Source organism: Rhinolophus sinicus, linkage group LG02, assembly GCF_036562045.2.
Source record: "Rhinolophus sinicus isolate RSC01 linkage group LG02, ASM3656204v1, whole genome shotgun sequence".
In the NCBI taxonomy this organism is placed as follows: Eukaryota; Metazoa; Chordata; class Mammalia; order Chiroptera; family Rhinolophidae; genus Rhinolophus; species Rhinolophus sinicus.
This window is the reverse complement of record NC_133752.1, coordinates 24,517,210-24,531,532: the sequence shown is the minus strand read 5'-3', so window position 1 is coordinate 24,531,532 and position 14,323 is coordinate 24,517,210. Positions and strand designations below refer to the sequence as shown.

Sequence of the window (14,323 nt, the reverse complement as noted above, 5' to 3'; positions counted from 1 at the left end):
GCAGAGAGCAGAGACAGGAAGCCAAGTCTCTTGAGACTCTAATAAGGGTACAAATCCCATTCAGGAGGGCTCCCACTTCCTAATTCCACCCCATGGGGAGATTTGGAAGGCCACATACGTTCCATACATAACATTGCCCTTTATATTTTATACTCACATGCAAGTATTCTTACAAAATGCAAGCAGCGTAACAACCTCTCTGTCATTCTGGCCTGCTAGTATCTAAGTAAACAGAACAGCTATTCTTTTTGCTATAGAAATTTAGCCTTTTAGAGACCTTTGTCTTATTTTCATTTCTTTAATACTCCTGCATATGATTGTGACCAAATCCTACTACACATTTTAAGGATTGCAATGGAGATTCTCTCCAGTTTTGTGAATGCAACATGCATCCATCTCAGAGAGCACTGGTTCTCAGGTGGGGGCCCTTTGGCAATGTTTGGAGACATTTCTGACTGTCACAAATGGGTGAGGTGGTCCTTCTGGTATTTAGAGGGCAGATATCAGAGATGCTGCTAAACATCCTACAATACACAGACGGCTCTGTTAAAGAATTATCAGACCCAATATGTCAACAGTGGCCATGTTGAGTATTTCTGATTTAGATGATCTATGAAATCTGTTCTAGCTCTTAAATTCTGTCTGTCATTTTAAGATTGAGTCAAAGAAAAAGTATTGAGCTTACAAACCAAGTCCTGTCAACATTATGAAATACATATCATAGGTTCTCATGGTTTCTTTTCTTTTTGAAAATAAGTCAACTTTTCAGGGTTTCTTTTTTTTTCGTTTTTTTTCTGGTGAAAATCTTCCTTTTCCTTTTTCTAATATTCCTCCAAATATCTAATTCTTCATGTTGCAAAATACTTGACACCCACACGTACTTCCTTACCTCACGTTTGAATGCTAATCGGCTGGCTATGTGAATAAAAATAAACAAAAATAAGATCTTAAAAGGCTATGATATAAAGGAAAGTTTTGTGCAGCTGGGGTGAGGAATAACCCGAACAAGGATACCATTAAGTGCTATTTAAGGAATATTTTCTTTGAGGAAAAATATGTTCAAGTTGAGAGCAATCACATTGACGTACGATCTTTATGTTGTTTAAGGAGAAGAAACGGTAGAGTGACAAGCTCACTGTACATTGGCTCTTCCAAACGGTAGGAAGGTTGGGTATCACAGTGAAGCCTCACATATTCCTGTGTGTCTTTTTTATTATGGGGTATGAGTGTGTCATTTCTGTTGTAAAAGCATCAAGCCTCTGAAAGATCTAGGCAAAGCGTCTTGCATTAACACTGGAGAACCCCAGCAATGGAAAGCAGGCTTAAACGATAGCTTTAGGGATCGGATGAAACATTCTGTGGAGTGAAATGTCAGGTACCTTCTGTATTACTCTGGTAGCTGCTTCATGCCTCTACCTGGGTGGGAGCTGTGAAACACATCCCTGTGTCTGCGTGACCCCTACCTCTATTTGTCAAACCAAAATGCAACCTGTTACTATAATATCTATAATTCTACCAGGAAATTATCTCTTTGCACGTAAAAAAGTCAGGTTTTAGAGTAACGCTGTCAGCAAATACATTAATTGGATCATTTCATATTAGTAGTTATGTATTTTTGGTCCAAAACAGGAGTACTTATGAAGTAAATGTTTTAAAATACCTTTTTGGTTTTCTAGCCAATATTAATAAATGTTTTTAATTAGAGCTTGATTTATATTTAGACTCTCAAAGCAAAATAATCTCTTTCATTATGGTTGCTTCTGTGTGAATTTAGGATTGTCATTTTAAAGAAGCTTTGGCTTGTTTGTTTGTTTGTTTTTAAAATCAGTTTCTTAAAGTCATGATTTTTTTCCTGATAGTTGTATCTTGCAGCAACCTGGAGCTTATAAATACCTCTCATGGGATATACTTTGTGATAGATTTTAGGTTGGTTAAATATTCAGTCTGCTTTGTCTCTGTCTTGCAAATCTCTTTTAAATCAATCATAATGAGCACCTACTCCAGAATTATAGCTCCATTCATTACATCCACTGCTCCTTAAAATTGGGACCTAAAAGGAAAGTAATGAAAATAAATCAAATGTGATTTCTCTGTCAATTTGTTAGAAAAACTGGATCATCTCAGAAATACACTGTTCTTTACAGCAGATAGGGAACAGTACTAAGGATTTCTTTTACTTTAAGATTTTCTTATTCTGACCTGAAGACCAAGTGGAAATCAGTAGGGTTTGATACAAAAGTAGTTGACTGAAGCCACAGTTTCTCTTAGTAACAAATAGCTGATGTGTTAATATTCTTTTAAAACATAAAGTAGCAATACCCCATCCTTGCATTCTGCCCCTCATACTTGATACCTAGTTGCCACAAATTTTACTGTCCGTCTGTCTACCTATTCCTGTATCTGTTTCTCTTTCCCTGTAGCGACACACACACACACACACACACACACACACACAGACACACACACACACACACACACACACACACACACACACCCCTTGCATTTCATTAATTGTATGATAGTATTTTTTTAATCTTACGTAATGAATTATAAGCATATACTTTTGTTTGACATTATGTTTTCAACACTTCTTGCTAAATGAAGAATTTTATCAACATATAAATTTGGGGTTCAGGGTAATTTAGGGGTTTTAGTTGTCTCAATTTGCTCACTTGATCTGAACAGTTTAAAATGTAGAATATCACAAGTGGGAATCGATTTAGACCCACCCAACACTTAATTTCTGCTCATTCATTTAAGGTTGTGGATATGGAAAAGGGGCCACATGTTTAACTTGACAAGCTCAGGAGACTGAAAATAACCACACAGGACGGTGTGAACTAAACATTCCTAACTAAGGCGGGCCATGGCGGGAAGTCACAGCCTTGGCTTCTTTGACAAAGGTCAATCTTTACCTTAAGTGAACCTGTCTGTTGTCATTTTGCGTCTAAGAATACATACCCTTTGGAATGTCAGAGTAATCCCTTTTTCTGGATCCCCCCCAGGGGGCACAACCTACCACACCAGAGCAGGAAACTTCAAAATCTCTCATTGTTATCTTGTTCCCCAAATACCATCTCTATGTGCTGTAAAATGCTATTAACTATCCTGTACCCACCAATGTAAAAGAAGTGTATGTCTCCATTTTGCTTTTTATCCAATCCCAAAGATTTGAGATTTCCCTGCTTTGCTTTCTCCCACCCGCTTAATCTACAAGCAATGGATTTCTTGTAACCTTCCTCCTTTGATTCTAATGTATAAAATAAATTGCAAAACGGCCATTTTCCGGAGCATTTTCTCAATCCGTTGAAAGTTTGCTTCCCGGCAATTGTCAATTTGGCTCAAATAAACTCATAAGCTTTTTCTTAGGCTAGACTTTTTTTTTTTTTTCCGTTGACAGGTAATGAGGTAACATACTTTACTTTTATAGAAGTATATGACAGTAAATTAATTTTCTGTTGCCTCTACTTAAAAATCAATTCTATGTTTTTCAAAAGCAGCATTTTATTTCTTAGAAACAGTTTGCACCATTGTCATTATTGTAATGGGCAGCTAACTAACTTGAAAAGAAAGAAAATAGTCTTCACATTTCTTTTCTACCCCTGATTATGAATGAAACATTGAGATAGTGGGAATAAACTTCATTAAAATTGTCATTTAGACTTTGTCATAGCTAATCTTATTAGACCATTTTTTATCATTATCTTTTGTACTGTCACAAGTAAACCATAAATTTATAGCTCCTGGAGGTTCCAGAATAAATAATTTTATGTTGCTAAAGTCTCATTTTAAGTGCTAAAGTTCTTTAAAATTACCCTCAATAGAATGTAATACATGGGAATCAAGTGTTAATGATCTCAATGGGGGAAGCAATCCTTTTAAGATATAAGATGTAACTCAAATGTAGATCCCTGTGGGTTTCTAAATTTAGATTGCTGCATATGACAGATGCTTTGGAATTAAATTTGCATTAGAATTGAATAGTTCAAAATGCAGCTACTTCCAGTGCATTCAGACCTGGAAAGCTAGCTGTGCCATCCACTATCAAATGACTTAAGAAAATTTCAGGAAAAATAGTTTTAGTCTATAAAGCATAGGCTAGTCAAAATAGTTTTCATTCCACTCCCCATCAAATCTTTTTAAATCCAGAGATGTGTAAAAAGTTGAGGGTAAGACCTAGTCCATTTCACATGGAAATATTTTATTGGAAATTGATATTCACTATAGCCTATGAATGCCCTGGCTTCTTCTAATATTCTATTAATAATTCAGTACCAAGCAAACCAATTGATAAGTTTCTATTAGCTCCCTGTTTCATGCAAGAATCTACTGTGGGGAATTAAAAGGACTGTTAAACATTATTTTTACCCACAAGGAACAGAATATCTAAATGTATGAAGACTATTTAAGTATAAGAGTATAAACACACTGTGGGATAAATGACTAGTGTAGGCCTGGATGTTTGCTTATGGAGAGCTTTCAGGCACAGGAAAGTGGTTCAGCCAAGCAGTCATTGATATTTGTTCTTACACTGAATGTCTCTCAGTTGAGGAAATAATTATTTCTTGTCTAGTTTTTCTTGTATGTGTTTTTCTTCCATAATAAGACCATGTCTTATTCTTTTACTTACTAAAAGCATATGGTGAGTAATTTTTTTTTTAATATAAATGAATAGAAGTTTTGTGACTGAGAAAGTTACTGACAAAATGTCACAGGACTGGCAAACTCCCTTTTATCCAGGTAGTTAGGGAATGCTTTCTAAAGGGGATTTAGCTTCCTATTACTACAGAGGCAGCTGTGTGCAGTTCTCAGTCTCTTGGTTTAATGTTCCCTGAGACAATAAGGTAGGGAGAATAGAAGAGGTTACTGTTTGCGGTGACATAGGGATGGGGTCACGGAATTCAGGTTTGGATGTGTTGGGTTTTAGTTGTCTGGGAAGTGTCCAAGGATAAATGTCTAGAGGGAACTCAGGTAGCATGGGATGTGGTTTTAGCTTCGGGAAAATACAAGATCATGCATTTATGTGTTAAAGTAAGAACGTTAGAGAGCTGAGCATAGAATTACCAGCGTATCTGCTATATTGAGAGAGGCCTGGTGTGTGAAGGAACAGTCAGAAAGGTTGCAAGAAAACAAGGACAGCAAAGTCATGGAAGTCATCCATGGGGTATGTTTTAGGAAAAAGAGTGCTTAACGCTGTAAAATGATGATGAGGTCAAGGAAGGCATCGAAACATTTATTATTGTGGTGGTGCTGGTGGTGGTCATGATGGTCGTGACCTTTACGTAAAAGAGACATCTCTACATATAGAAGACAGTGGTCTGTGTTAGGTGTTAGGAGACCTGAACTGTATTCGAGTACAGTCTTTCTAACCTTGTCACATAACCTTTGTGAGACACCGTTTTCTCATTTATAAAAGGAGATCATGTTACCTATACTCCCTGCTTTAGAAAATTGCATGAAAATCATATGAGATAAAATATGTGAACATTTTGAACGAGCAAACAAAACAGAAACAGACTCATAGATACAGAGAACAAACTGTTGCCAGAGGGGAGGGGGATTGGGGAGCTGGGTGCAAAAGATAAAGGGATTAAGAAATACAAATTGGAAGTTCCAAAATAGTCACAGGAATATAAAGTACAGCATAGAGAATATAGTTGATAATATTGCAGCAACTCTGTACAGTGCCAGGTGGGCACTAGAGTAATTGGGGGGGATCACTGCATGAATTATATAAATGTCTAACGGGTGGTTAGACATTTATGTAATTCATGCTGTACACCTGAAACTAATATAGAATAATATTGAATGTCAACTACAACTGAAAAAAATAATTTGAAAAATACATGAACATTTCAAAAGTCTAAAATGTTACCTATATGTTTATTAAGAGTGTGCTAAAAAGTACACCATAATTTAACATAAAAAGAATATACCATTTAGTATACTAAATTTTATTTTATGAACAGTAATTATAATTCAATGTAATAGTGAAAACAGAATAGAAAAGTGGTGTTCTACTTTCTACAGTTTGCTGCATTTTCAATAAAATGGCATAGAATCACTGGCACGTTTCTAGTCAGTCCTATAATAATAACAACTATATGTACAATTTTACTGCTTATGGATAAGCTAATTATAGAAGGATGTCATCAGCCTACTAGTTCCATGAAGCATTGCCTCTTTAATGCAAGTAACATAAAGGAAAGCAGACTGGGAATAGGGGAATGAACATATTTAGCTTTTCCTAAGAAAGAGGAAAAGCTACTTTCAAGCAGCTATGATGTCCAGTTTGGTTTCTACTCTGTTGTAGAACTAAATTTTACTAAAATTCATTTTGAGTGAATGTCGTACAATGAGTGAAATTATCAGAAATTCTGCTCCTCCAAATTATAAAGAATATATGTGTAATATAAAGTCAATATCAAACAAAGGAAAATACATGATTTTTTCATTGGGAATAAATTTTTAGATGTCAGGCTACAAATTTTGCCAAATCTCACTTGAGTTTAGCATGGTTTCAAGAGGATGTCTCTCATGGAAATTGCCTATTTGTCTCCTTCAGCATTTATTTGGAGTACATGGGCAGGGGTGGAACTTGGAACCAGGGATTTCTTCAGATAATATACAGGTCTGAGGAAATGGTCTTTGCCAACAAAAGAAGAAGGGAGATGCATCGAGACCATGAAAAAATAGAATCATTTGTCGTATATTCCCTTGTCATTTCTCAAATCATATATAAGAGAGAACAGATATAACATAATAATAGTTCCTTGTTACTATGTATTTCTGTCTGCCAGGTGCTAGGCTGAATGCTTTGCATACACTGTCTCATTTATTGTCCCTAGGACTCTAATAAGCTGTTTACTAGTACAGCAGGTCCTCAAATAATGTTTTGTTCAAAGTCATTTCATTATAATGTTGATATGCATAGTTGCTTAACTCTTGTTTATATCAATTAGCCTATGGTAAACTTGTTTCCGTTATATGGTGTTTTCATTTAAAGTTGAAACGACAATGTTAAATGAAGACTTACTGTACTTACTAGGAGTTTTACAAATGGAAAAACCGAGACATGGAAACATTACTTAATTCCCTCAAGGTGGCCTGCTGGAAAATGGAGAAGCATGCATTACTGCCATATATTCTGTCACAAAACACCATACTGCAATGAAAGACAAATCAGATTTTAGTTTTTTAAACTTTTATAAATTCAGCCTATAAATTGTCACATCTTTGGAAGTGTAGTTCTTTGTATATTGCTTAACAGACTCAGTAGTACAGAGAAGAATGATGTCTGTTCTCTAGTAATTAAATAAGAAATGGCATGCTGCTTACTATGTTCTAAACACTGTACACACCACATACACTGGATGACTACTGCACGTGTCCCCATTTTGCAGGTAAAGAGACTGAGATTTAGACATTACTGCCTGGAATCTAGTGGAGGATGCAGTTGTCATTCAGACCCAGGCCCTCCAGCTCTGGAGCGTGTCTTAGTCACTGCACTGTGTTTGTTTTCACATAGGGTGGTGGGATAGCCAAAGCACACATTGATTTAAAATGCGGTTAGGAAATTATGATGTATTTAAGAGCTAAATTATGGTATGCATCAAATAATGACCTTTATGAATTCAAGGGCTAAATTATATCTTAGAGTTTAGAGGCATGATTAGCAAGTATGGATTGGAGTAGTTAGAAAAATCTTCAGGGGTGAGTTGGGTCCAGAAGTGGGGACAGAGTTTATGCAAAGCAAGAGGCATAGGATTTCCACCAAGTTCATTCAAGTGATGAACTGGAGTCGTGCCATAAACACCAGAATAGGTTTTCCAAACAGTGAATTATGATCAACTGAATTATAAATATTGTATTTTAATTCAATATCTTATAGAGATGGGTAGGAGGAGTCTCGTTTATTTATCCTTTTAAAAGTCAGGAAAAGAAGTTCAGGAATTTACTGTTAGGCAAATAAGGCTCTAAACAGTAGAAAAGTAAAGCTTTGGACAGGGAGGGGATTAAGGTGATGAAACAGCATTTGCATCACGTGAACCTGGAATTGTGTGCTGGAGCCGTGAGAAAAGCAGGGCATGGAGTTAGAGAATCCAGGAATCCAGGAATGAATTAGGGAGAAAAGACAGGGTTAGAGTGATGATGTTGGGAATGAAGTGGCATTGAACCCTTAAGAGAAATTCTAAGAGAACAATGGCTGAATTGTTAGCCAACTGGACATGAAGGATAAAGGAGGAATATGTATTTTAGAAATATCATTCCTGGATTTATGTTCCTCTCTTCCTTCCCTCCTCCCCTCCTTCTTCTCTCTCTCTCTCTCTGACTCTCCCTGTCTCTGTCTGTTTCTCTTTCCCAGCATCTTCCTACCTCCTCCTTTTATCAGTTATTTTATTGGGATTAGGGACCACTAGTTAGGAATCATTGTTTTTGTTTGAGAACTTGAGGTTTTCAAATGGTTTAGAAAACTTGCGGTGCGGGGAAGGGGGTTAGGGAAGGGTATTAGTTTCATTGTCCCAGTAATATATGTCTGTTCTGTTTCAATAAATTTGGCAATTCTGTTTTGGTTCATATATGCAATTTTTAAGGCTTTCCTAATTAATAATAAAATTACAGGGCAATATAACTAAGACTACCAATCTGTTTTCTTACCCAGTGTTAACTCTAAATATCCCTCACTAAACTCCAGCTGAACCTGCCTTGTCCTAGCACCAAGGGGAGAGGGGTTTATGATTCCCTAAAGGCAGCAGTATACTAGAATTAGAGTGGAATGAAAGATAAAAAAAGAGCTAGTGAATGAAATTCTACATGCTAGGGTACATCCCAGAATCTTTCTCTGAAGGAATTAGGTGCTTTGGGAGTGCATTAAATCTTCAGATCTGTTACACTTGTAAAAAATTTAGATGGTTTCCCAAGTCGCTTACTTAATGTCTTATTTCATACATTAATTATGTTCTATAGCTGGTTTCTTTTTCAATTAACAGCAAAATATACTCGATGTGCCCCCCTGTTTTTTCCTTTAAAAATTCATATTCCATAGAAGTACTTCATGCTTTAGTAAGTTTTATTAGACCATGGCTAGAATTTATACCATGGACTGTATGATATATGAAATCATTCTTCTTCTTTTTTTTTTTTTTACATTTATTAAAATACCTATATTTGAAAAAAAATTAGTAAAGGGAGTGGCATTGTTTTGCCTGGCATTTTTTTTTGGGGGGGGTTCATTTTCTTTTTTTATTATTATTATTAGTTTCAGGTGTACAAAACAATGTAATAGTTAGACATTTATACCCCTTATAAAGTGATAACCCCCCTCCCGCAATCTACTACCCCTCTGACATCGCATGCAGGCATTACATTCCAACTGTCTCTATTCCTTATGCTGTACTCCACTTCTTGTGACTATAGATATACATATATATCTATAGTCACTATATATATAGTGATATATATATATATATATACACACACACACATATGTATATTTTAAATATATATACATAAAATTATATTTGACATTCATTATTATTCAGCTTCAGCTTCAGGTGTATAACATAATGATCAGGCATCTACACCGTTCCTGAAGTGGTCTCCCTAATAAGACAAGTGTCCATCGGATCCTTACAAAATCTTCACAACATTATTGATTATATTCCCCAAACTGACTTTCGTATCCCCGTCGCAATCTTGTTGTTGCCGATTGTGCTTTCCAAGCCCCTCACCATGTCCTTCATCCCCACCTCCCTCCAATCTATCAACCTTCAGTTTTTCCTCTATGTCTCTGAGACTGTTTCTCATTAGTTTGTTCATTTATTCTATTCTTTAGATTCCACATTAAGTGAGATCATATGGTATTTGTCTTTCTCTGTCTGACTTATTTCACTTAGCATAATGTTTTCTAGGTCCATCCATATCGTTGCAAATGGTAAGATTTCATTCTTTATGGCTGTGTAATACTTCATTGTATAAATGTACCACAATTTCTTGATCCAGTTGTCTACCGATGGGCATTTCGGTTGTTTCCATGTCTTGGCTATTGTGTATAGTGCTACAGTAAACATAGGGGTGCATTTTTTTTTTTTTTTTTTTTCAAATTAGTGTTTTGGATTTCTCTGGATAGATACCTAGGAGTGGAATTGCTGGGTCATAAGGTAACTCCATTTCCAATTTTTTGAGATACCTCCATACTGATTTTCATAGTGTCTGCAATCCCACCAACAGTGCATAAGGGTTCCCTTTTCTCCACATCCTCGCCAACACTTGTTATTGGTTGATTTATTGATGATAGCCATTTTGACTAGGGTGAGGTGGTATCTCATTATGATTTTTATTTACATTTCTCTAATGATTAGTGAGGTTAAGCATTTTTTCATATGTCTTTTTGCCATCTTTATGTCCTCTTTAGAAAAATGTCTCTTCATGTCTTCTGCCCATTTTTTAATTGGGTTGTTTGTTTTCTTGGTGTTGAGTTGTATGAATTTTTTATAAATTTTGGATATTAACCCTTGATCAGATATATCATTGACAAATATCTTCTCCCATTCAGTAGGATGCCTTTTTATTTCATTGATGGTTTGCATAACTGTGAAAAAACTTTTTAGTTTGACATAATCCCATATATTTATTTTTTCTCTTACTTCCCTTGCCTGAGGGACTATATCAGTAAAAATATTACTCAGGATAATGTCTGTAAACTTCCTATATTTTCTTCTAGGAGTTTTATGGTTTAAGATCTTACATTTATCTTTTTCTAATCCATTTTTAATTTATTCTTGTATATAGTGTAAGGACGTTGTCCAGCTTCATTTTTTTGCATGTGTCTGTCCAGATTTCCCAGCACCATTTATTGAACAGACTGTCTTTATCACAATGTACATTCTTGCTTCCATTGTCGTAGATTAAATGGCCATATAGACATGGATTTATTTCTGGGCTCTCTATTCTGTTCCATTGATCTATGTCCCTGTTTTTATGCCAGTACTATGCTGTTTTGATTGCTATAGTCTTATAGTATAATTTGATGTCAGGTATCGTGATACCTCCCACTTTGTTCTTATTTCTCAAGATGCTGACGCTATCTGGGGTCTTTTATGGTTCTATATAAATTTTAGGATTATACATTCTGTTTCTGTGAAAAATGTCCTTGGTAGTTTGATAGAAATTGTGTTGAATCTGTGTATTGCCTTAGGCAGTCTGATATTATAACTGTCTGGAAAAAGAACAGCAAAATAAGTTCAAAGGGAGTACAAGGAAGGAGATAATAAAGATCAGAGCAGAAATAAATGAAATAGAGACCAAAAAACCCAATACAAAAGATCAATGAAACCAAGTGCTGGTTTTTCAAGAAGATAAACAAAATCAACAAACCTTTAGCCAGATTCATCAAAAAACAAAGAGAGGACCCAAATGAATAAAATCAGAAATTAAAGAAGAGACAACAGACACCACAGAAATACAAAATAATTATAAGAAATTACCATGAGCAGCTATACGCCAACAAATTAGGCAATCTGGAAGAAATGAATAAATTTCTAAAAGCATACAACCTTCCAAGGTTAACTCAAGAAGAAACAGAAAACCTGAATAGACTGATGACTACCAGGGAAATTGAATCAGTAATCAACAAGCTCCCAACAAACAAAAGCCCTGGACCAGATGGTTTTACAAGTGAATTTTACAAAACCTTCGAAACGGAATGATCATCTGTTTTCCTCGAAATCATTCTTTTTGGAAATCATTCTTTTTGGTTGAATCAGAGGGATGCAATGTATATTAAATGACTATAGTAAAGGGTGTAGCCATGAAAACAGCTTATGTGGCATTAGAAATACTAGGGCTCTGAAGTTAGGAGCTAGAAAAATTTAACATCTAGAAAGATCCGTGTGCTGTGAAGAACTAAGATGTTAGCAAAATTCCAAGGAAGAGCGAAGCCCCGAAGCATAGCATGGACACAGGAGTTCTGGCCAGAATCGCAAGAATTATAAAGCAGAGATCCCACTGCAAAGATCTGAATAGCCGAAACTTGACCTCCAGACCAAAGGGCAAGGGCTGGATAGCAGGTATGGTAGACACAGCTGGTGTGAACTTTCTACTAGAGCAAAGGATCTTAATAAGCTTTCTGCCTAGGATGAGGTAGAGGAAGAGAAAACATTAAAAGTGAAGTACCCCAGAGTTGAGGGACCAAGCGGTACTGAAAATGTTTGGGAAAGTGAATGGAAGCTGTTTAATGCATAACCTTAGTTTTGTTACGCACGATATTCCCCAGTATGTAGCTTCATTTTGTTCCGGAAATGGTCAGTAATTTTACTACTTATTTTAAAATTTTAGACCAGACAGAAATTTAGTTGGGACAGGTTTTAGAAATTCTTTAAAATCCTCAACTTTATTATAGAACTTCGTATTTCAAAGTTATTTTCATTCTTCACTCCTTCTTAACTTATATTCCTTTCAAAGCCTTCCTCCTGAGTTCCTTAATAGTGTATCCTCCAAGATTTAGTTAATATACTCAATTATGTATGATGAAGTTGATCAAATATACACCGAGGGGCAGAAACAGTATTTTTTCCCCTAAGCCTGTTTCTCATTGACCTATGAGTGCATTGCATAGACACTGGACATAGGATTATGTCTTTCTTTTTTTTCTTCTTTAGATTAAAAGGATTGTTTCTCATTGGTAAAATTTGAAAGGTTTATTAATATGAACAAAAATTCAAATGAAAAAGTTACAATCAGAAGGTGTGAATAGAGTTTGGCTTCAGCAATACATATCTATCTCATACTTGATTGTAATTTAATGCTTTTAAAAATGCTTTACCTCTTTCTAAACCAACAATGTTATAAATGCCTTTCTCTGCTTTTCTGTTCTAAATCAGCTGAATCACCAAGCCCACCCAAAGTTTTCTAAATTGCTTATTGTACTTCTATCAGGATATACAAGCATTGTTTGTTTGCCCGTTTAACTGTCTCCAACACTGCACTGCAAGTAGGTAGACCACCTCTGTCTGGTCGATTGCATATTACTAGTTCCAAGTGTGTACGAGGCCCTCAATAATTTATGAAGAAATAAATGAATTGATGTAATATGAATTTCACTGAATATTAGTTTGACTTATAAGTTTATTTCTTCTTGATTGTATTAAAACATGCCTTTTAAGTCTTTTAGAAAAAATGTTATTTTTCATTTAAATAGTAGTCATTTAGTTATAAACTATCATTTAAAATATTTTCCTATGGGATTGAATATTAACAGATTGTACCACAAGACCATTTTAGTAGTGTGTTATTCAGAAATTATTTTAAAGTCACAAACTACCTCAAAAGAACCTATTTTTGTATGACAATATGATTAAAAGCATGTTACCTGTGGCAAGTATGTACATGATGAAAATGATTGGGATTCATTAAGTACTTTGTTTATTTGTTGTTAGGATGCATGATGTGATTAATCCTGGGAATTTTTGCTTTCAGGTAGTCATTCCATGCTCATTCCAAATCAGTGTTATAAGCAATAATTCTATTCTTAGGTTATTTCTATTCTTAAACTTTTTTCTTATGCTAATAATAATTGTTAACATCTATCTTTTTCTGTATAAGGAAAGGTTTTTCCCAAACTGTGGGATTGTTAAGTTTAATATTAAGGGTCCTATTTTCTAAAATCATTCAAGGTATTTTATAAATTTCAGAAGCTATGCATGACTATTTTAAAATTGTATCACCTTAATACCAAGAAGTTGCTGAAGGTCCTAATCCTGCTATAGTGTCTCAGCAACATCTTTCGTGGACATGATCTGATACGAGGGCCATGGCAATGCAGGACAGGCAACATTATTCCTGTTTTACGGGAAAAACGGAGGTCGACGTCGTGTTGACAAGGTCATGTCTACTTAGCTTCAGGTTCCTTTTCTTTCCACTATCCTTCAGTTCTTAAAGCATATATATATATATATATATATATATATATATATATATATACACACACACACACATATATATATATGTATATGTAGATATATAAATATATATGTATATATATGTGTGTGTGTATATATGTGTATATATGCACACACACATATATATACACACACATATATGTGTATATATATAAAACAGGTGAAATTAAATTTACTAATTTATTTAAACTCACATCTACAAAGTATAATTATTTCAGAATGTAATCAATATTACAAAATTGTGATATTCTTACTTTTTTTGTACTAAGTCTTTAAAATCTGGTATAATTTATACTTCCAGTACATCTTAATTGAGACTGACCACATTTTAAGTGCTTATTAGCCAATAGCTAATTGGGCAGGGT

General features: G+C 35.0%; 1 protein-coding gene across 3 annotated transcripts in view; it reads left to right on the top strand.

Moving 5' to 3' along the window:
• Nucleotides 1–14,323, top strand: part of ARAP2 (ArfGAP with RhoGAP domain, ankyrin repeat and PH domain 2) — a 186,201-nt gene that overhangs the window by 148,388 nt on the left and 23,490 nt on the right. The gene's annotated exons all lie outside the window — the stretch shown is intronic.